The sequence below is a fragment of the Tachypleus tridentatus genome, chromosome 13 (genome assembly GCF_004210375.1).
Source record: "Tachypleus tridentatus isolate NWPU-2018 chromosome 13, ASM421037v1, whole genome shotgun sequence".
In the NCBI taxonomy this organism is placed as follows: Eukaryota; Metazoa; Arthropoda; class Merostomata; order Xiphosura; family Limulidae; genus Tachypleus; species Tachypleus tridentatus.
The window spans coordinates 108,197,937-108,223,433 of NC_134837.1; the positions used below are offsets into that span (position 1 = coordinate 108,197,937).

At 31.8% G+C, this 25,497-nt stretch overlaps 1 pseudogene across 1 annotated transcript in view; it reads right to left on the reverse strand.

Annotated features, from left to right (window-relative positions):
- Positions 1-409: 409 nt before the first annotated feature.
- Positions 410-25,497, reverse strand: part of LOC143236239 (rab GTPase-binding effector protein 1-like) — a 78,021-nt pseudogene continuing 52,933 nt past the window's right edge. Inside the window, exons 15-19 of the transcript XR_013019515.1 lie at positions 22,871-23,060; positions 20,231-20,397; positions 17,977-18,093; positions 12,440-12,550; positions 410-4,657 (exon numbers count right to left, since the gene is read on the reverse strand). The product of XR_013019515.1 is annotated as a rab GTPase-binding effector protein 1-like (transcript). The remainder of the gene's footprint in view (positions 4,658-12,439; positions 12,551-17,976; positions 18,094-20,230; positions 20,398-22,870; positions 23,061-25,497) is intronic.

Here is a 25,497-nt window from a genome sequence, read left to right on the forward strand (position 1 = left end):
CTTACAAACTATAACAACACCACTGAAGACATGACTGTGCTAGATTGACCAACAATCAATCACATTTCAATGTATTTATACACAAAGCCAACAAGTAACCAAATTTACATTCCACATGTTTATTTAATTTTTCTTAATTAATTGTGAAACAACTGTTTTCAAACCAAAAATCACTTCACAAAACAGTTGTAAAACAATAATTTCATTCTGGAATATTCTTTTTTCTACCTAGAATATACCATTTCTAACATTACTATTCAGATTGGATATTTTGGCAAATACAAATTGTAGCCTTCGATATTAGTGGAAGCTGTATAAACAAATTGCAGATGAACTACCTGTTCCTATTATAACTTAAGTTTAATATTCAAGCAAACTGACAATAAAAATTGAACCTTGAAATCAGAAATTAATGGCAGTTTTTTATTAATTTGAAGTCCACTATTCCAAAACTTTAATACAACTGTAAATGTTGAAGTACAGCAGATATTGTAATCAAAATCAATTCTTAGAGGGCCCTACAACAAAAGTTCAAACATCCTTTTTCAACTCTGATACATATGAAAACAACAAACTGTTAATTATTACCAACTGTCAATATTTCTTTATAAAAAAAAGCAACATCATTCCCAAAGAAAACGTTGATTCTCCTAGATGTCAAACAAATGCATATAAATCTTATCATTCTAACTGAAACAGTTTTCTTTCTTGCATTAATCAGTTATAAGTACCAAGAACATATATACAAAGCAATTAGGCATGAACCTGCTCTCTTCAATCATATTTTGTACCAATATTTACAATAATGAATAAAAACTACCACTGTAAGACAACTGTTTCTCATTTTTAAACTATTCTCAGGACCAAAACCAATCATTACCTTCCCATAGAAATATTTCTCTCTCTCTACAGTTCTTTGTGCTTAAAGTGAAACATTACAGAACAAAATCTAGCCTTCTAACAGAATACTGTTTCACCTTCAACTGAACAAGAACTAACACTGACAGGGAAACAACTTTTTCTACTTCCACTAGGATGTGCGCAGAATGCAATTAATCAAAATAACATTTAGGTTTACAATGTTCCACAAAAGATGGAATGTAGAAATATACACACCTAAGGAAACAGTAGTTCTAGTGGTACTGCAAATGGAATGTATGAATCTTTTTAATACTTACCCACATGCCTGTTTCTCACTGAACAATAATAGTTTTAAACACACAAGAAATGTGCAAAACTTATTAAAATACTGAGAAAAAGAGTAAAGGGAAGACATCTAACATGGATTTGTATTTCAACACTATTATACAATAATATTCATTCAATATACTGCTTTACAGTTTATAATAACAGTAAATCTTGCTTGCTAAAATACTTTTCCATCAAGGAGGCCACAATGTTCTTGAATATAAAGAACCCGCTTACAACAATATGTGTTTATATACAATAATATCACAAAACCTGCTTTCAAAAATTTTAAATAACTAGATCAGTTTTAAATTATTACAATAAAGAAATCACACTACAGAAGTAACAAGTCTGTAAACAGCATATGTTTGGTTTAAATAAAAAAATAACACAAATGTTCAGATACTGTTAACACTCTGCTGTTAGTAAGTCATACATTAAAAACAATTTTCAGATAATTATATTACTGCTATTCAAAGACCTTACATAACATTCCTTGAAATGCAATACTACTAAAATTTCTACATTTTAAACATAGTCTGTCCTAAGACTTTTGGGACATAAGACATATCAGCAATATGTCTATATTTTCCAAAATTTCCTCTAATATAAACTTTATCCAATGCTTGATCAATGCAGTTGTATTTACAGTCAATACTAAATGACCATAAACACCAAAATAGAGATTAAGCAGAAATTTTAGTCACATTTCTAGGAACGTTATCATTTTTTGAAAAATCACATATAAATTACTCTAGATACAATCATTTTGTTAGATAAGATCTGACATTTTATTCAATGGTATGTTTCTTGTATTGTTCTTTTATGAACTAAACTCTTCCTTGTACAAATATACACTTATATGAGCTTATTTCTGTATCATCAGTTCTCTACTATTTCATTTAGTTTTATATTTTCATAAATCTTAATAAAATATTTGAAATGTGTAATATTTTAGGGGGGGAAAAAAAGAAGGGCATTCTCTGAATTCATACATAAAAGAATGTCCATAATAAAAAAAACTTACACCATAATACATTGTTATCAGCCAATAACGTAGAAAACAACATAATTAAAACTCTCCTTGCTGTAAACGTCATATCTTTATATCATCACAAAATTCTTCATGCTTGAATATCATACAAATAATATACTAATATGATGGCCTGATTTTATGAGTTTACAGAGATTCAAATTATTTTTAATCTCTGAATGTTTTATTCAAGTGTTCCTCCACCAGGTATCATGTTTAATTAAAAGCAAGTACATGTAATCATGATCACTTTGTTTATGCAATAGCTAGGGCAAAAATATAATTTTCTGGTATATTCATAAATTTATTTCTGAAATAGGAAAAATAAAAATTCCTGAACCCTTCATTAATCCTTTTTTAAAAACCTACCCTATATATATATATCTATATTTGAAAGCTACACGAGCACTATACAACTCGTAAAGGAACAAAATGTTATAATAAAAATCAGATACAATCAAAATTTCAAAGCATTCTCTATATGTATGCTCAAATTCTTTTTCCTTTACATACAAATACATAATTTTTGCACCTAACAACAAAGCAGTTTGAGTTACTTAAAAAATAACATAAAATTAAAATATTATTTGGCCTAAAAAGGAAATTTTGTGAGATAATGTGGAAATTTGTTCCTAAATATGATATATCAGGTATCACCTAGGGATTCTGTGTGGCAAGTCTATTGTGAATAAGTGATAATATCTTTGAATGTCTACTTTTGGTTAAATTAAAAACCACAGTTAACACTTCTGTATATTTAAGAATAGTGTCTTAACATATATTTTGATATAAAAAACAAATGTTATGTGTAAATGTTTGAAAATTATAGTTTTTTTTTTTTTATATAGCATGTATTGAAAAAGATTTGTCATTAACTAATTACATACTTCACTGCCTAAAACTTACATTTATTACCAATATTTATGTTATTCCTTATTTTAAGAGCCAGGTTACATATTATTACAGCTCAGTGAAAAAAATTCATTACTCAGTAGAGCTGTAATAACACATAAATCTACCTTTACAAAGATGGAAAACAGAAACTTGGTGATAAGTTTAAGACTTTTATTAGAGGTAAGACAATAATTTCATATATAATTTCTGTTTGAGCTTGCTGTATATGTTGCAGTTTATAACTTAGGTCCACTCTATCTTACTGAAAGAAGCATTATGCTCAGCAACTACTTTACACTCTTATATATGCCTGCTACTAGTTAGTCATTGTACAGTAAGAAAAAATCCATTCAACAATATTGATAAGTTTTAAATTCATAATTTGATAAGCAATAAACTTCAAAGTAGCTTTACTTGCATTTTAACAGCATTAAAATAGTGAATGTATTCTTGGAAATAAACCATTATAAGTTTTTCATTCTAATATACACCCATTTTGATGTCTTTTATTATTATTGTCACTTTAAAATAAAGTATGACAATTGTTATGATTTATTCTCAACTTAAATTTTTTTTTCAGTGATGAAATATGTTCTGAAAGTTAAAATATATATAATAATAGTTTGTATTTCTCTAATTTAGAAGTCTAAATGTATTAAACAAATTAACAATGTAATTGCTTCTTACATGGTAACACCAAACCAAAGAACAAAGTTCTAAAAATAGTTAATTTTAACAAATAACCATTTTTTTTATGTAAATGCAAAAATGTGTTTACAGAAATATGATTCTGACAATTACATGGATTATTCTAAACGAAATCACCAACAGAAACCCATCTTGAATAGTGTACTGCATAATTTAAAACTCTTTAATGAAACAAGTGCTTAACTTTCTGTTTCACATTTACTTTACTTCATTATTAAAACAAAGTACCTTGATCACTTTGTTGAAGATCACTGTAGGACTAACACAGTGTAATAACCTAGGGCATGTTGAGTCTCAGTAGTAAAATAAATGAAAATTTACTCTAGAATACACTGATAGTCATTATTACAACACAGAAAAAGGTACTAGTCTTTTCTGTGTGTGAGATTTTGTATTATGGAGCATTTTGAGTTTCATTACTAAATGAAAAAGTAGTTGTTAATTAGAAGGTTCTTCAGTGTCTTTAGTAAAATGAAGAAACATTGAATTTGAAAAATGATGGTCATTACTAAAATAAAGAAAGAGTAAATCTGGAATATGCTGAAGGACGTGACTACAATAGTGAAAAAGCTGTCAATATGGAGTGTGGGGAGGTTCATTACTGAAATAAAGAAAGAGTAAATCTGGAATATGCTGAAGGACGTGACTACAATAGTGAAAAAGCTGTCAATATGGAGTGTGGGGAGGTTCATTACTGAAATATGGGGCAGTATTATGATCCAACAAGGTGTGACATACAGAGCACACCTTAAATGGTCGCTTCTTTGGGCCACTGTACACTATCTTAGAGGAGCAGTCAACACAGAATATTTTTCCACAGTGGTTACAGTGGTTCTAAAAGAAAAGAAAAGTCTAACTATTCTAATATACTCATTTGTAAAATAATATATTTATTAAAAAACAAGTTTGCAAAATCACAACAATATAAAGAATATTTCAAGTTACACACTTTTAACAAGATCTTTTAGAAACATAACTTGTTAAACACAACAAATTAGAGAATCTTACTAAGAAATTTATGTAGAAAAAGTTGCTAATATTCTCTCTCAAGATACATATATATCACATACTGATAATAACAGTATGATGTGCCTAATATTAACAGCATAAGTATGCATGATGTGGGACAATAGGAAGAACCAGGTTCAATAATTCAGTTGTTTATATGTAGTAATTACGGTACAATCATACAGTATGTGATTCTGAAAATTCATGCTTGATACCACTTTTAAATGTTTAACAAAATTCTGTTTCTTTTTCATAATTACTGTGTACTTTTTTGACAAAATCAAAATTCTAAATAGTGGACACACACAGATTTTTAAATGATAATGGATAGTCTCTAATCTGATGTCTATTATGCTAATACTTTGTTACACTATGTAACCTTAACTTTACAACCCACTTTCACAAATACAATGTCTAATAAATTACAAATAATAAAATATTATTCATATAATATATTCAATCACTTATAGTGTGAGGTGATACACCTTCATTTTTCATTTACTATTATTTTTATATTTCAAGTAACTTTCCTCTCTATTGTTTAATCAAGTTCCTTCAAGAAATACCAGCTCACTTCCATTAGTTAGTTACTTTTAGCATGAATTTTTTTTACAGAGTGACAAAATAATTGACAGCAGGTGGTTTTGAGATTTTTTATCAAAATAGTACACAGCTGTATGTAAATAATTTGTTGCTGCAATATGTAAAGATGTTTACCAGATGTTCTATCAATAGCACACACTAAAAACATGTTGAATTGTAAATTTTTGTTGTCTGGTAGAAAATAAAAGAGAACTGAAGCCAGATGTTTAAAAGATTAGAAGAATAGATGTGTAAATTACTCACTTAGATTATAGTTACAATTAGAGAATTGTAGGTAATACTAAGTGAATTTTTTATGAACATTTCTCAAGACAGGTTTTTCTTTCTAGTTTCTTTTCCTAACTTCAGTTATACTCAAGTTGTATTCTGTGTTTAAATTTATTTTATTTAGCTAAACCTTTCTGAGTTTTAGAAGCAGTTTTTCAAAAAGATGAGACCTACATTATATTTAGATTCTGAGTACATTCTATTTTTAAAGGTTTTAATAAATATGTTTTATTAAAAATCTTGGTAGTAACATTTCAACTGTTCTTAGCTAGGACTTGTTACAATATCAACAAGTGCTCTAGCATTCTCTATGTGAGAATGGCATGGATGTCCTTATTAAAGCAATACAAAAGTCATTTGGATTTTCTTCTCTTCAAGTCATCAGAAGCTAGATATGGAGCATATCTAGGCATTCTATCTCCAATGTATATGCCATTTTTCAGCTACCCAGAGGATTCCAAGATTGAAAAGTGACAAATAGCAAACCCTAAGATTTCTTATTTTCATTCAACAGGCCCAGTGCCTAGCTAGTTCTAGCAGTTACTATAAGTGACAGAGCAAAGGAGTCTTCACAAAATTTCACTACTTATCTTATTATTATTCTATGCAAAATTCAAAAAGCTTTAGAATACACTCTATAACCTAGTGATCCATGTATGCCATCTTAGAAAAAAAGGTAAACAAACAAGATAGGGATGGAAGTGCACATATCACTTGATCTGGCCAATGATCACATAATAGATTAAGCTGCCTCAGTTTTACATGGAGAACAAAATCCTTACATTAGCTGATCAAGTGATATATCCACTTCCATCCTAATCTTATTTGACCCCTTTTTTGGCCCCATGTTCAGTTGCCTGCCCTACAAAGCTTTTTTATTCAGTGAGAAATTTGTTCCTTAACTTTCTGAAAAATATGTAAGAAGTAAGACAACTTTATTAATACTCTATACACAAAATGTGTTTAATACTGAAAGTTACAGGGACATAACTTAAGACATTCATGACAACAAGAATCTAGACCATCAACTGGCCTGCTGCATTTAACCAGACATTTATGGATTCATACAGTGCAACATCAATCAAATCAACAGTAAGAACAACAAGGAAAGAAGATCTGCCACAATAACAACAACAAAAAAAAGACGCCAACATGACAAACCATCAACAAACCTCGTAATTAACAGATCTGACTGACAATTAAACAATGAAGAGATACATCTACTCAACAAAGGGCTCAACTTTGCAGTAACACCTAGAAATATTCCACCTCTCAAAATGAAAGCCTGTCTGGAAAACTTAGTTAGAAGACTGGTGATCCATTCTACACAAACATACCAACAAAATAATGGAAAACAACCACCAGAAAGAAGACAACTTTGACAACAATTCCATCAAAAACCAACAACCTATCTCTCCAGGTAGAACTGAAAACATCTATTTCTCTGAAACACCTCAAATAACTTTTTCAAAAAATTTTCATGCAAAACCATCAACATAATTACATAGAAAACAAAACTAAAAAGCAACCTTACATGAAAAGGTATTAATTCTATAAACAAACTAAGACAAGACAACAACATCAAAATTTTAAAAGCAGATAAAGGCAATGCTATACAATGAACACAAATGAATACATTAAAAAATGAACATCTTAACAGATACAAACAAATTTAAACTAATAAGCACAAATCCTACAAAAATACACAAAAACCAATTAAACAAAATACCACTACAAATGAAAAAACAACACAATCTCAGAAAACCTTTATTCTTACCTACGAGGGACCGACTTGTGCACACCACAACTATATGCCACCCCCAAATCTCACAAACCCAACTGTCCACTACAACCCAGTAATGTTGACCTATGAATCATTCAACTACAGCTTCAGTAAATGGGCATTTTCTAAATAAGTAACATCAGCCAGCTCCTTTTTCAAAGACTCTTTTAACTTTAAATCTATTGTTAATCAACTAAATCATAAAGCCTTAATGACCACTTCTGATGTAATCTCCCTCTCCATATAAGTCCCAACTGCTGAAGCCTGCAAGATAGCTTTAGAACTTTATATCCAAGATCCCAGCTCAGTGATATACATCTCCAGCAACCAATTAGCAACCCTTACAAAATTCACTACCATCAAAACTATCTTTATATTCAATGACCAAAACTACTTGCAAAGTACAAAGAATCCCATATTACCAGTTCTAGCCAACATTTTTATGACAAAGATAGAATCTCAAGTAACTAATTCAGCCTTCCACCCACCACTATACTGGTACAGGTATGTTGATGATACAATTGCTGGATTCACATTTTAAGAACACACAGTTTTTTCAACCATGTTAACTCTAAACACCCCAACATTAAGTTCACCTGTGAATAGAAAAAAAACTCAACAAATTGTATTCCTCAAATCTCAAGATCACAAGAACCAATACACAATTCAATACAGAAATCCACAGTAAAATCACCCACACTGGATTATACATTCCCTGGGACTTGGCACATGAAACAAAACAAAAACTCAACATATTAAGAAACCAAATAAACATAGCCACAAAACAATGTTCACCCAATAAAATGAATGATGAAATAAATAAAATAACACTTCATCAACAAATTTCCTCCAAAAACCATTGAAAAAAATTATACACAAACACCTAGATCAACAACACAATGAACAACAAACAAACGATAATAAATCCCAAGATACAACAAACTACAAAACCTTGCACTGCTGCATACTATATATTCCCAATATCAGCGAAAGAATAACCACCATTTGGAAAAAACTTATAACAAAACACAACATTCCAGTAAACACCAAATTTATTCAAAAACCAGGTACAAAACTAAAGTCCATACTATGTAAAAACTACACTGACAAACATAACACCAACATTATTTATAAAATACAATGCAACAACTTCAACTTCTATATTGGAGAAACAAGCAGAAAAAATGGAAACCAGATTCAAAAAATGTAAAAACACACCTTCACACATTTTTGAACACTGCAAATCAAAACACACAACAAAACCATAGAAAACACCCATATATTAAGTAGGGAAACAAATATAAACAAAGACAAAATCAAAGAAGCCCTATTTATAAAACAACTAAAACCAAAATTAAACCAACATAAAGGAAACCTTTATACCTGTACTAATTAATAACCTAACATCCACTTGCAACACCCCCTACAATCCTATACCTGTTTACACTCTTGTCCCCAAGACATACGCCTGACAACAGTCAGTTGCAAATTCTCTCTTTGTTAATTTGAAGATGACCTGAGAAGGTGAAGACATTGTTCTCTGCTTTATTAGTAAAAGTGTTAATACCCATACTAGTTGTCCTGAAATATATGTACAACTTAAGACAGTTCACTCATTATATGTGCATTTTTACACGAAAACACTACAAGAGTATATCTGTTATAACAAGTGGAATGAGGTCCTAAAAAATACTGTTTTATAATACACGGGTTTTCCTACAGGAATAATGTTAAAAGTCAAGAATGCATTCCTGCAAAATTATTTTTCCCTTAAAGTCAGTTTCATTAAAGGTATAAACCACTTTTACAACATAAATCAATACATATTAATGTAAAGACACAAATATTAAAAGCAGGACATTTAACTTGAAAATATATAAATACAAAAATGTTTAACATTTTTTTAAAACCTAACAGCTTTTGCCAACTTTTGTTACTTTTTAAAGAATGAGTCCAATGTTGCTTGCTTCACATTCCTCCTTATTTCTTGATAACTTCCTTTGTAGTAGATTAATAATTCCTCCAACTTTCTGTTGAATGAGCTGCTCCTTTCCACGTTGGGGTCCATGTCTGAAATCACTTTATTAACATTATCAGTAAGCAGAAAACAGTTTGATAATTCTTTTAAAGTCATCACCTTCATTAGGACTGCTATTGGATTTGCCTGCTGCCCAACCTCCATTAATTTGCATTAATTCATTGTTAGTGATTTCTTGCAAATGAGCAATTTCTCTATGTCTGCTCCTTTACCTCTTTGGAGTTAGCATCTTGAGCAAGCCCAACAATCTCCATTGTTAAATGTGGCAATGTATTTTTAAAGATTTTTTAAATCAGTGATGGATGTAGGCTAAAGTTTTTTCTGTATCTCATTCATGGTCAATTGTGTGACATCTGACCTTGACAAAGCAATATTTTCTATCACGTTTTTTATATTGAATTCTTTCCAATATCTCTAAATGTTTACTACTCATCCTTCAGTGGCATGCACTAATTGTTCCATTATTTTTCTTTGGTAGTATTTTTAAAAATAGATATGTCCTGGTCCTTAGGTTATAAAATGGATGCTGTATTTGGCAACAAAAATATGACTTTAATATGGTGGGTGAAGTCTGTTTAGGTTAACTGGGTTGCCAGGGGTGTAGTTCAACACAAGTAGGGCTTTGTTATCAAGATTACTTTTTTGATCATATTTTTCAATAAATGCCATAAAAAATGGCAATAAACCAATCTGAAAATACATCTCTTGTTACCCAAGCCTTTGTATTACTTTGCCATACAACAGGTAATGCTCTTTTTGCAATGGCTTTTAAGGTCCTAGGATTTTCAGATTGGTATGGGAACAAAGGCTTCAGCTTCACATCATCATTAGCACTGTTTCATAATAACAGAGTTAGTTGATCCTTAAGGAGTTTAAACTCCAGAAATAATTTTTCTTCTTCTGTGATGAAAGACTTTAACAGCATCTGCTTCCAAATTAAAACATGTTTGGATGAATATTGGCATTCTGCTATTATTTCTTCATATAATTTTGCATAATTTGAAGCTGCCTCCCTATCAGCACTGGCAGCTTTTCTTTGTGAATGAACACTTTTTAAATCATGTCTTTACTTAAAATTTTCAAACGAGCCTTCAGCTACCTTAAAAGCAGGGATTTAAGAAGATCCATATGTATTTATTTTTACAGTCTGCATACAATGATAGTACATCTGTTTGAGTAATTACCTGGCTTATTTTAATACCCTTCCACCTTCGGCCACCAAACAACAAATTCAAAAGTCTTTCCATTTTCTCCAGCAGTGTATCAAGGAGTCCTTATAATTTTCTTTGCACTGATAGGGCAAATACTTCAAGCACACTCTCTTATTTTCGTTTCACTCTGCTTAATGGTATGCACTGTTGATTCATATAAGTTCATAGCACAAACAGTGTTCATCACCATTTTGTCTGAACCAAATTTCTTCTAAACTTCCATTTTCACATCAGTGGTAACTGCTTTCTTCTACTTTTTCACAGCACTTGCAGTAGCTACATATTTCCTTTTTAAGTCCATTGTAACTAAAACAAAATTGTAACTGATAATAATGTTTGGAGAAAGTGTATGCTTATCACGAGGTAACAGTAAACAGAACGGTGAAAAATGAGCAAAACTCTCGAGTGTAGAAATTAGTAAAAATAACACAAGAAATAGGACAGTTAATCACAAGTATGCAATCAGATAATCTAGTTTTGATATATTTGTGGGTCCTCTTCAGTCTCCCATTATTTTCCAGGAGAAAAAGACTGGTCAGCAAACACTTACGTAACTGATGTTCTTGGAATTCTTTTAAGGACACAGGAGATCACGAATTTGTTTAGCTTGAAATGACCTTGGGTGATGTTCAAGTTGGGTAGGCTTTTGGTTAAGTAACTTTTGACAATTCTTCTGTTTAGATAGTTATCTGTTTTATTTGTATGAAATTACTGTTGTTTTCCAATCTTTTTGATGGTTAGTCTCTCTCTCATATGAAAAAAAAACAGCATTGGTTTTATTTCCATATTTTATAACATTTTTTATGTTCTGAAGCTCTTGTATCAATGCTTTTTCTGGTTTCACTTACATAAATAATCCTACTCACAGAGTTGGCAGATTGTTTGGCAGGGTAAATGTACATTTATTTTACATTTTTATCACACTTGTACTTTTTTTTGTATTTAAAATCTACGTAACTTCAATCATGAAGCTTATTATAGCAATTCTGGTGCTACAAAATAAGTTGTGTTTCTCAAAGTCCACATTATACAATGTTATGTTGTAGCAGATACACAAGTATATATATATATATATAGAAAGATTACAGAAACCACTTGACACATTAAAGAAAGAGTTCCTATTGAATACAAATTATGACTTTCTATCAGTATTTTGTTTCTCTGCCACACACATTCAACTCAACAGGAAAAACAAAATCACACAGCCTACATTCATACATATATTACATACTATCATAATACAAATAACTCAAATACTTCACATAAATACTAAAATATATTTTAGTTAAAAATACAAAAAATGAAACTTTTTTTTTGTGAGTTGTTGATTTTTGTTTTTAGTGCATATTCTGATATAAGCTACCCGAGTACTCTAGGGGGAGTAGGGAACTGAGGAATAGAATTTTAGTATTATAACCCTCAAGTTTAATGCTGAGCTCCTGGGAAGGATGAAGCTAATTAACTCACAGTGGAACTCATAATAGTTTAACCAGATAAAATACTTCCTCTTTATTTGTGAACTAAAAAAGTGATTTCTCCCATGCTGTACACAACTTCATTAAGTGAACAGAGAAATTGCTTCTCTTCAGAAAACAACTCAGGAAATATTCACAATAATAAATAAACAACCACCTTCCAAGGAATAAAAGCAAAATTTAAATAACTAATAGTATATATATATATACAAACACCACTGGAACACTCACCTTTTCTTTGCGATAATGAAAAACTTTTTTACATAAATTACAAAAAGAAACATCATCTTCATGCTGCCATCTGACTTCATTGTCAGACTGTCTAATTTTCTCTAATTCCATCTAAGAAAATATAAAGTTAAAATCATAAATTGCATACCTCTAACTTTATTTATAAAGTTTTCAGTTTATATTCCTTTACTTATCTTTAAAATTATTGACACTAACAGAAAACAAACTTCTTTTCTTCTTAAAAACAAGTCTTTATCATGCCTAAAGTTTCTGGAAAAGTTTTATAAATCTGTTTCAAAAGACTGAAACATCAATATCCTTTAGTAATGACCATGAAATCGTTAATAAAATCTCCATTAATATTCTTAAGAAATGCAAACAGTTTTACAAAATCCCATCCTTCATTCTTTAATGAAAAACAAAGTTTAAAAATATCTTTGAAGAGCTGAAAACAACTGACAACCTGTACTAGTTGAGAAACAGAATTCTTATATGTATTCTTTTAGTTACAAAAAAGAATTAGGAAATTATCTTTATTTTATCTTTGTGAAATTAAAAAAAACTTCATTCTTTAGTTAATAAAATAGGTTTTAAAATATTTCTGGAAAGCTTGAAACATTAAAATGTAGTAGTAGTTGGGAGACAAAGTGTTATAAGTTTAATAAATGAAAATGTATTTCAGATATTTCCCTATTCCCTCACAAGATTAGCTTTTCTTGTCTTGTGTTGCCCTCTATTTTCAAACGTTTTTTAAATTCATGCCACAAGCCTTCAACCCTTTCTCTGTTGGAACTCAAAGTTCCAGCACATCTTTCATGTAAATTACTATGCATCACTTCTCCACCAACAGGTGAGCATACTAAAATCATGTGATGCTTGTGACTCCCTCTAAGTATCATCACCAAATTATCACTTCAAAATTTGGCAGAAGATGTGAGCACCAAAAGATGGTGGGGAGAAAGACTGGGAAGTGTGAGAAAGGTGAAATAATTATAAAAAATACATTTTCATTTAAGAAAATTATAACTTCAGAAATGGGACTTTCCCTCCATTCACAAGATTAGTTTACATCCCACAATGAATTGGAGGAGGAACCAGTACCATGGAAGCACAAGCATCCAAAGGACATCCAGGTATTACTTCATCATGAAAAGTGATAAGGTCAGGAGGACCATACATAGTGGAACAAAAAAGAAAGAAAGAAAGAAGAAGAAGCACTTCCACGTGGGTGAGGATGATGCCACAAAGATCTATAAAAGAAGTAGAATCACTCAATCCCATGAAGGAAGGCAGGTAAGAGACGATGTGTCCTAAGTTGTAGAATGACTAGGGTGCAACAGACCTAACTTGACAAATCAACTACATCCAAAACCTCACTTGTTGGTTACTAAAATTATTGCAAGGGTAAAATAAAGACCTGTACCATCTTCACTGCAAATCTTAGAGTAGAGAGAAAACATATCAGAAGACTCCAGGAACACACAGGGTGACCATGAACAAGCTCAAAATGATCCTGGTCATCAACAAACTTGTAACAAGGGAAAACCCATGACAGAAACAGAGATATATCATGAAGACCTTCTGCAATCCATCACACAGAAGAGCAGTTGAGAGGGGAAGATAGACAAATTGAAACCTAAGTGAGTACTTACATGATTGCTTAACTCAAGATCTAAAATCTCATTCACTGAGTACCTATGTCCATGTGAGGGTAAGAGGAGGGCACTCAGTCAGATGGGTGAACTATGGTTGGCCATTTCAAACTCTGGGAAAATTACACATCTGAAAATTCTAACACCTTCTATACTAGCAGAACACCACCCTCTTCCTCTGAATTGAATGATTATGGTTATCTTCATGGAATCCATCCAGTAGCTTGCCTCTGTCTGTGATCAACTATTCCAGCAGCTGGGAACTGGTAAGTTTATCAGTTCCCAGCTGCTGGAGTGGTTGATCATAGAGTACTCCTACACCCCACTGGAAGAGAAGAGGTAAAAGTGTGTTAGAAAGTCTAGAGGAACTGCAACAACCAAGACAGTGCAATGTGTGATTATGAAACCCTAGTTTTAAAAGCAGACCACACTGATTTATTCAATCAAGGCATGTCAGGAATGACCAGCAACCCTTTCTGCTTTACCCATGCCATCCATGTGTAGTGCAGTATGGAATAGGCATATTATGACACAAATGTCACAAGGAATTTACATGCATGTAATCTTGTGAAACACCCCATCTCAAAAGTGAGTGTACGTAGTCTTGGAAATATAGGAATCAAAATGGCATACAGTGCAGATTCAATTGTAGAATGTCTATGAATGGTTATGGCTGTCCAAAATGAATCCATTCAGAGTACAGACAGAACATGTGATCAGGCACCATTTGCCACAGAATGGGATCAAAAATAAAGCTGATGCAGGAGCCTCTGACATAAAAGAAAATATTAATAAAGGCTTACCTCACATCACAGTTGGGAGAAAAGCCACAGGTGGAAGCAGAAACAGTGATGTAGTGTAGACAATGAGAGATGAATGTGTGCAAAGTCATCCTCATACCCTGTAATAGGATCTCCTCTAGCGAAAGACAAAAATAGGAGGCAAGGGAGAAGGGAAGGTGATGTAGTTGACATGAAAAAATGAGAAAGAGAACATGTCAGAAAGGAGATGAAGATGAATAAGCCACTGGTATTAAACGTCAAGCTCAAGTGGTTAGGTTAAATGGGAAAAGATTGTGGGAAGAAGAAGGTTGCAAAGGGAGAAAACAGATGTGAATGTGAAACCCTGGAATAAAGCAAAGTGAGCAATATAAAAATGGGGAGCACAAACAACACAGAGGAGTCCAACTGAGCCAGAAGGAAAAGATCAATATGGAAAGATCAGGTGAAGCAAGGACAATGAAGAAATCAGAAAATGGAGAGTATGGGGTAATGCCCCCAACATCTGAAATTGAGAAGACTGAAATCCCCCCTCAAAGAGCCACATAAGATACCTGGAAATGGAGATACAGGCAACCTTTGGGCAAGATCTCCTAAATCAATGCCCAGGAGTGACAAATGTTCCACTATTGTAGATGGATGGCCAAAGAAGGGTGAACAGGGCAAACTAAATTTGAAGACACTTTGTGTGAGAAACTGTACAATTTGGCAGAGGATCTGACAAAATCTAGGTGGAAAGATGGAGCACCAGTGACTAGGTTAATGCAGAAGGTCAGGATTGAAGCAGAGGAACCATCTGCAGGTAGAGGAACTGGCAGTACCAGAATGACTATGCATGGAATAGCATGGATTAAGGAGAGCAACTGAAAAGTAAAAGTAAAATGAAAATAATTTGGATTGAGGGCAATGGCAAAAGCATTAATGAAGAGCATACCCAGATGCAAACAGAGCCATTGAAAAAAGGCAGGATGCTGGGATCACACTTAGGTTAAATGATATCAGGATGGGAAAGTCAATCAATCAAGAGATGGAAAGCACCCATGATGTGACACACCATCCAAAGAATTTGATAACTCAAGCAACTTCTTTACTAGTTAAGTAACTTCTTCATAGGTTAGATAGTGTTTTGGGTCATTACCAATAACATGGAGGCCATTGGTACACTATGATAGATCAGTATCTGATGGTACTTGCACTGGTCCAATATTCCATCTATTGTGCAAATATCTTCTGTCACATCAGCGTTTTCCCTCAAGTGTCATGGTAGATGCTATGCACTGAGGTAAGCATCTGTCATCTTTCTTCTGCTGGAAGTACAACCTACGCTTTGAACCAAATATTTCAAATGTGAGACTCACCAACCCATAACACTCTTTTACAATCATCAACAGTCCAATTTTTGTAATTTTAGCAAATTTCAGTCTCTCAACAATATTTGGAAATTGAAGCAAAGGTTCTTTAACTGCTACAAAACCAAATTCCTTTCATGTCTTTTTGATACTGTAGATTAGGGCACTTCTGTCATTTGGTACATGGTACTTTGTCTTGTGTTTAAAATCAGTGGCAGTCTTCCTTTTATCATTGACTTTAGGTGTTCTGCTTCTTTCTTCCCTATTTACAAATTTATTTGTCTCAGTTTCACAATCTAGGGTGTACTTAACAGTGTCTGAGGAGCATTTCAAGTCTGCAGCAATTTGTTGAAGAATCCAATCAGTATTATGTAAAGCATTTATGTGAATTTTCTGCCATACAGACAATTTTATGTTTTTGTGCTGTGGTATAACAAGAAACTTAATATATAATGTTAAATACTATTTTCATCAGAAAATGTAAACTCTAACAGCAGAAATTTCCTCTCGGAGGTCTATCGTTTCCATGTACAGAAATCCACATTAAGCTGTGCATATAACAAGAAAATCTGAATTCTACTAATCCATAAAGACTGGAACTCTATTAATTGGAAATAAACTGAGAGAATCTGAACCTAGCTGTAGTGACTAAGATATTTGAGATTTTACAAACCTGAAATGCCTGGGAAAATCTGTAACCATTTTAAATCAATATTGAGCAATAATTCTGTTTCTAAAGAAATTTGAAATAATAAGTTCAAGCTACAATAATATTATTTGGTTTCTTATATGAAAAATGAAAAAGTAACTTAAAAATTTTTAAGGGCAAGAGTCATTTGTTCTGTTTAGTACAACAGTGTTCCAATGTTGGTTACTTTTCAGTTTTTGTAAGTCACAAAAATTATTGCAATTTTAAAACTATCCTTCAAATTTCCACCTATCTTTAAATATCTAACAACAGTAACATTTTTGGAGATTCTTTCAAACAGCAAACATTTGACTACTTCAACCAATGAATTGCCAACAATCATAAAGCTACACAATGGGCTGCACAGTACTCTTCTTGAATCACTAAGTTATGTGATATTTTATTTCTTTTTCACTGGTGAAGGAGGCTCAAATAATTGGGTTTCAACACCTGTGACAAGCATATCACAGATGGCCTGATGTGTAGCTTTGTACTTAACAGCAACAATGCTTCATTGGCTGCAGCAGTCAAATGTTTTTGTGCATGTGAAAGAAATATCAGTCCTGAACTATTTACACAGATTTAGGTTCTAAGAAACTGTAGCAACAAACCTATTAAAATAAATGAGTTTTATGAACTATGTCTTGTTGAATCCACTTTTAATCTGTGCTATTATATCTCGCCATTGTCAAGACATTGAAAAATTAGGTAAGTGTTCATCAGAAAAAGACTTCTTCAGGAAGATGAAAAACAAATAGGTTTATCTTATCCATTCTACCACTCTTTTTTTTTTTTTTTTTTTTTTTAAATTTTAGCATAATCTGTATTATAAGCCACTCTTTCCTTCTGCTGAGTTTTATGCTCATGCCTAGGCATACAAAGTGTCAATCATGCTGGCTAACCATAGAAATAACACATCTGAAAAACACATTAGTGGTCAAAGACACCCTTCATCCAGTCCTGCCTGCAGTGACTAAATTAATTTGAAACTTAACTAAACTGAAGTGATGAAGCAAACCTAAAGTTTTGCCATATTTTAGTGGCTGAAAAAGTTTGAAAATTTACTGACCTGTAATGACTGAGAAAGTTTCACAAAATCCCTCTGAACTGCCTCACTATTGTCCAGATCTGTCTGAAGACTTTGGATTTTGGACTTCAAGTGCCGAACTTCTTCTTCCAGTTGTGTCTAACATATCACACAATAGAATATGCTCACTGAAGTAAAAATAAACTGCCTATTCAAATATACATCACTAAAATATTTTTCCTAACTGCAGAATACTACACGATTCACATTTAACACCCTTCCAGCTTATGATTAATAGATTTGATGAATTTGACAAGTGTACAGCTACCTATATTTAAGACAATACTACTTATATATTAGCTTCACTTAATAAATGTTTTTGCCATTCCATAGCTGTCCTCATAAGGATTTCATAGTTCAATAATCAAACGTACAAGCGTATAATGAGCAAATCCGAAAAGAATCAGTGTTTAAGTTTTTAAGATTCAACATTCTTTCCTCCCACTAACCAAACGTTTTTGAAATATGCATCAAACTGATCATGAAACTGAAAATACAAGCACAATTAAAAAAACATAAAACACAAAAATTAGTTGCAGAAATGTCTTACTTTGATTTCCTAAGTTTTACTGTGAATAACATCAAACATTCAGACGTTATACAAAAATGAAAGTGTTAGTAAAAAAACTACTATTATAGTTTAAATATTTTTTTCTAAGATAAAATAAATTGTTCTTATTAATACAACAGCAACCAACAATAAACTGTTTCAATTCATTGCTGTTAACTAAATACTGTGAATAATAACAGCAACTGCAATTTTAAAATTATTATTAGAATTCCCATGTAACCTTTAATATCTAACAGTGGTAACATTTATTAAACATTTTATCAAATAGCAAACATTTTAGACATCACTCATAAGTGACTTTAGTAGACTGTTGTAACAGCTATAAAGCAAACATGAAATTTGCTTAAATATGTTTGTTAAATCTTTAGATTAAATGTTACATGAATTTCAGTATTATCAGTTAGCTCAGGCAGTTTTCCACACGATTAGGCAGTTCAGTTTCAGTACAAGATAACAGCAGGAATCTAATTATTGAAACTAAAAGCATAGTGTTAAAACATAATTCAGTCTAAAACTTAAATAATATCATACTATAATGGAACTCTTGCTTATATGCTACTGTAAGAACTTCATTATGTGATGTGCAACCCTCAATTTTCCAAAATTTTTTTTTTTTTTTTTAAACCACTGCTTCACCCTGTTGATGGAGCTTCACAAAATTTGGCATGAAGATTTGTTGGGTCCATGAGGAGATAATGCAAATTTACAGTTTCACATTTTGTGTTTTCTTTAAATTATATGTAACGGAAACAACTTTTTATGTCCTAACCTTTCATTTTATCACAAATTTACATAACTTTTGTCCAGGATACAGGTACCCCAGCTAGTTAAAGTAATTACCCAACCAATGTTCATTTTTATGCTTCTTATAAGTTCACACATTTGGATTCACTGAAATGGAAGGTATTTAAAAGTAACCTAGTCACAAGGTTTTTTTCTTTGATCTAATTTTATACAAATAACACAATTAAATTTTCCTATTATTGCTAGTTCTGCTATTATTAGGTTGTCCAGAAATAAATGAGCATGACTAACAATCAACAAAATTGATGTTAGGAAACCTGTGAAGGATGATCCTCCAAAAACTGAACAAACTGGGAATCCAGGTTCTGCCTCAATTACCTTACTTTATACCCCAAACCTTTCCTCTATAGATTTCAATTTTTCAAGCACTTTGACAACTGTTTGAACAATAAACACTTTCAGAACCAGGCAGCTGCAGAAGAAACCTTCAGGGAGTTCACTGACCACAGAAGCTCTGATTTCTGTAGCAGAAGCATAAACAGCATCGTTACATGTTGGTAAAAGTGTGTTGAAGCAAATGGTGCTCACTTTGATTAAAGCATGTTTTACAACTCTGGTTTATACTTTTCCAAACTGCAGTTCAAAACTGACATTTATTTCTGAATAGCCTGATTTTATTTCTGTTGCTGTACAGACTTTCAAATATGTCTAATCTCAAGCAGTTAACATGCAAGGGAAGCTCATCCCCTTTTCCAATGTCTGATCTCAATGGTTTTCCACTAATCTCACAGGTGACTGAGATAAAGATGATATCAGTAAATGTTTTACATTCCTGCAGTAAAGATCTGTTAATGTAAATAAGTTATAAAACAAACACAGTTAATCTTACCTTAAACTTCTCTATCCAATAGTCCTACTTACTTTAAGTATTGAAACTTCAGCCAAACTCATCTGAGTCTCTGTCACTTTTTTCTCTTGCTCTTCTTGAGACTCTAGAAACTTAGATTCAAGTTCTTTTAGTTTTTGTTCAACTTCTCTTCTTTTTGTTTTTTCCAGTTCCAGTTCTGAATTTATTCTCTGCAAATCAGCTAAATAATAAAAAAGTAATAATCACAAAAATAAACAAAATAGAGTAATAAATTAAAAACTCTGCTTGCAACCATCAATGTTATATATATGAGTATGTCCCAGTGCACATTTCACAAGCTTCTTACAATGTTACATTCAAAACATTATTATCAATGTCTATTGAAAGAACTGGTGAAAAATGTAGTTTATAATTCAACTTTTGATATTACATAAAGTTTAATTTCTTAATTTAAAACAACTATTAAAATAAATTTTCATCTACACTTTTAACATATCAAGTGACAGTTCTTTGGTCCAATTTGCCAATTTTAGAATTTTTTTCCACATCCCCTATATTTTATAAGTTTATAAAGGGTTACCACACACTTGTACATTAGATATCCCCAAATTAAAACAAAAATGAATAACTTCTGTTTTTCTTCCTTTAACAAGTATATTCTATAAAGTGAAACTCAATTGCCAAGTCCCTCATAGTTCATGTTGTCTTTAAAAATGACAATAATTCTCTCTGTATATAGGATTACTTATAATGATAAAAAAAATTAATTTACTGCTTTTCTTGTGATGTTAGCCTCATTTGCATGATCAATTTTGAGTTATACTGCATCAGTGTAATGGTTTGCTATTGCTGAAGTTGCCTCGAAAAGATAAAGAAATTACTTTAACATATAGCTTAGTTAGAAAGCCGAATAAATTATAATAGTTTTAGAACACTGTGTATTTTATGCATTAATATTTTGTGTTCTAAGCTGCATATTCAAATTAAATAAAAATTACATTGAGTACTAATAACATCCTTACAAATAAACTAGGGTTAATTTTAAAATGAGGCTCCAAAACCAAAAAAACATCAGTACTCAATTTATTATTTTTTATGAATATTTTATATTTGTTGTTAGAAAAGTAACTAAAACATAAAAATTACAAACATTTTAGGATAGATAAGAAAAAGTAAATAAAAAAAAAATTCAATAGCATTTATGCTTCTTGCCAATTCAGTATGTTTTAGTTTAACAGAGTGTGCTGGTATCTCAATGATGTGTTTATGTAAAACCTTACCAGTGTAATAATTTGTTTTGGCACTAATATAAGTGATAGTAAAGCAATAAAGCTACAGGATCAGGAGATCTGAATAATATTAGCTTTGGTTATAAAATAAATATGATATTAATGATATGAGGTTTTTTTAGAAAATAAAAATAAATGGTAATTTATCCTTTTGTATTTTTTGTGGCTCAGTCAAATGTCACTCAAATGGATCAAACCTATATACAGTGTTAGTGCAGAGAAAATAAAAATATAAAAAGCTTAGCTGAAAAGAACTTCTGATATACATTTAGCTAAGGTTACATAAATGAAAACTGAAAGTTACTAACAGTATTTTATAATCTTAACATGAAAATTACAATTCATGGTAGTAAGGGTCTCAGTCACTCTCCTAGTTCATAACTTCACAGACAAATATTTAGAAAAGATATTTGATTAAAAAAAACCTGATTTTTTTTCTATACAGAAAACTCATAAGTTTATGAAAAGCTTACCAAAGCTTGTTAAGATACACTTACAATATTAAAAGTTATAGTACATATAGTTTTATGATGGTTGCAAAAATGTTAAAATTATCTAGTTCCTATGTAGTGTTAGAAAGTGACAGCAGCATACCTAACTTCATGATTATGATGTATCTTGAGTTACTGGTCATGAGACAAACATGGTAAAAATTATAAGTTCTTAACTTGCAACCATCAAGTTATGCAGTGAGAATAACATAGCTGATATGATGCTTGCAGATTATTATTGTATATTTTATAGCTCTTGTGTTAAAACTGAAAATAAAAGAGCTGTACAGTTATAAATGAAGAGACTGAAATGTATTTTACAACCCTGAGTTGGAAGTGGAGAAAACACGACTCTCATAGAAAACAAAAAGGATTGATGTATTTTGGCTAAAGAGTTAAAAACAACAACTTTATATCACCAAAGGTACATCGCCCTTAGGTTAGGAATAACTTGCTAATTCTCAGAACCATTAAAATTTTGACTGTGTTACGCTATCCATTTTTGCTTGGGAGAAACAAAATTACAAAGCCTCTGGAACATTTTTATTTTGCTGAAGTAATGATAATAAAGTTAATTCTAATAAAAGAATAATAAATAAATACTACTGTGGATTAATCAAAACCTAAAATTCTAATTTGTAAATAAATTAAATCATTAATAGTTACAATACATTTGCTTAACATGATTCACACTGTAACAGATGTTCATTATAACTGAAAATATGTATAGTGCCTAGTCCACAATTATGTCTGTTGTAACCAAGGCAGTTTGAAGATTCCTAGTATTGAGTGAAAGGCATTGTTCAGCACTAGATATGGCAGATGTAGTGTGGTTGACATAACGTATTCTCCTTTGCTTTCACATTAAGTATGTGAGTCATCAAGCATTGTTTAAAAAGTGCATCAGGCTTACTTAATTGTTCTCGCAGAGTGTCATTTTCTTGAGTTAGAGTGTCTTCCATTGTCTCTTTAACATTCTGTTCTGCCATGATCTCATCTCTAAGAAAGAGAATTTCACTCTTCAACCCTTCCTCTATTTTTTCTTTTGCTATGAGAGCTGTTATAAGGTCTTCCTGTAACTTCAAATACAGGAACTGCATCTCCTGCAAGTTGCAGAAATGATAAGTAAATAAATAATAACAATGAACAACAACAAAAACATCATCAAGTTCTTCTTGTACTAACATGTAAATTCTCATGACTTTACTATGCCACTTAGTGGGAAATAATGTCTCAAAATTTCCTAACAGAATGGAGATAAATAACAAATGAAAAGTTATGACTGCATTCCAATGCACACAAAATAAGTGGAAATGTTTATGGCACAAATATAATTAAAATATGTTGTCATTGTCATAATCCTATAACCAGTCTAACTGAGTACCAACTTCTAAATACAGTTCAAATTTTCCCTCCAAATAACTGAAATTAATAAATAGTTTTCAAAATATCTACAATCTCACCACAATAAAAAGTCAACTAATAGCAGCTACTTATTGTAAAGTACTTAAGGATTTCCTTACCTTCCAATGCAAAAGAAAATATTATGAAGGAAGCAAAGCTGAATGTGGCTTTTATTCTTTATTATTTCAAATAATAAGCTGCATAAAGAAACCTTTATCTTTCAAAACTAGTCTGGCAATTAGAGGTATAGCATTTGGCAAAGAAAAGATTGAATTTTCAACAGTATTTTGCATCAAGATTTAAAAGTTATTTTAAAATCAGCTACACTAACTACATTGGGCCATTTTGTTGATGTTGTTGTTCAATGAACATCTAAACAGTGTACTGAAACACAACATTGAGTCTGCCACTCATATTTCAAAACTTCATATGTGAACATTTCCTATAAACACAACATGAAACTTTGTATTCAAATTACAACACTTTATCCAGGAGAATGTCAAACAAACATTTGTACAGAACACCAAACAATTTGAAATATAAAAGTTGAATCTCAACATTTTATCTCGGAGAGTTTTATGATTACTTGTACAGAACTTTGAGCAACAAGATGAAGTGTGAAAACTTGATATCAACATATCTGTATAACTGTCTTCTACATACTATTAGAAAAAAACAACCCAAGTTGAAATATGAAAACCAGATTGAAAGAAAATTCATTTGTAAAAGTCATACACTTGAATAGAATACTGCACAGCAACTCTGTGACATACATTTAACCTATCTAACTAACAACCACAATTAAGGTCAGTTCTGTAGAAATGGCCAAATAACTGTATGGGTTAGACAAGTGAAAGAGTCAAATGCGATTTACTTCAATTCAACCTGAAGGAGGAAACAGATTACTGCTCATAATGAGAAAATGCAGTTGAAGCTATGGTTGATAGAGATATAGATGCCTTCTGTTTATGTGAAATGAGCTTATTTTTTGTTATCCTGTCACATGACGAATAAATCCTATGCAACACAAATTTTGTTCCTGAATAGTATGTGTTATTTCTTAATTGCTTATGTTGTAAAAGTACAGAAAATGACCATTATTCCCTTCAAACTTTGCTTTTATGATCTGGATAATGAAATTTAGAAATTAACCTATTTTCTATGTAAAAACGAGCAAATTTTCACATTTTCATTTACATATAAAACAACATATGAATCAAGATTTACACGTATTTATACTAAAATTATACAAAAATGTTTAAAAGTGAGTAGTTTTTCGAGATTTGCAACTGTAATGCAAATCACTTTCACATCAGCCCCCAAATATAGTTTACCATCATGTTTTCCTAATATGCTCTTTGGTAGCAGTGTTCAAAACCCAGTATATCTTGGTGGAAGCATCCACCCTGCTCCTCTGAGTATGCTCCCATGTTCTCTTTGAATTTATCAAGATGAGCATCAAGGATATGGACTTTCAGGGACATCTTGAAACCCATTTTGCCGTAGTTCTTCACCAAAGCCTCAACCAGTTCCACATAATTTTTGGTCTTGTGATTGCCCAAGAAGCCCCAAACCACTGCGACAAAGCTGATCCAAGCTTTTTTTTTTCCTACTGAGTTTTTTGGAGAATTATGTGCACTCCAGAATGAAGACACCAGCTTTGACCTTTGCCTCAGACAGCTTAGGGAAGAAGTCTCGAAGGTACTTAAAGGCTGCAGACTCCTTATCAAGAGCTGTGATAAATTGTTTCATAAGACCAAATTTTATGTGAAATGGTGGAAACAACAGCTTCTAACATTGTGCCTACCCACAGAAAACTAGGTCTGTTGTGGCCAGTGCTTCCTGTTGTAGTGTGCTGCAGTGTCCCTGCTGTCCTAAAATCAAAGATAACAGGGAAACTTGGTAAAGCCTCCTTGGAGACCCATCAGGAATGTCACCATTTTGAAGTTTCCGATAACCGCCCAACCATATTCATCATACTTCAAGGCTTCTAGCAAGGTCTTGACACTGTTATATTCCTCTTTGAAGTGCACCAAATGAGCCAGGGGAAGGGATGAATACTTATTCCCATTATGGAGCAGCACAGCTTTGAGGTTTCTGGATGAGTTATCAATGAAGAGGAGCCACTTGTTCAGG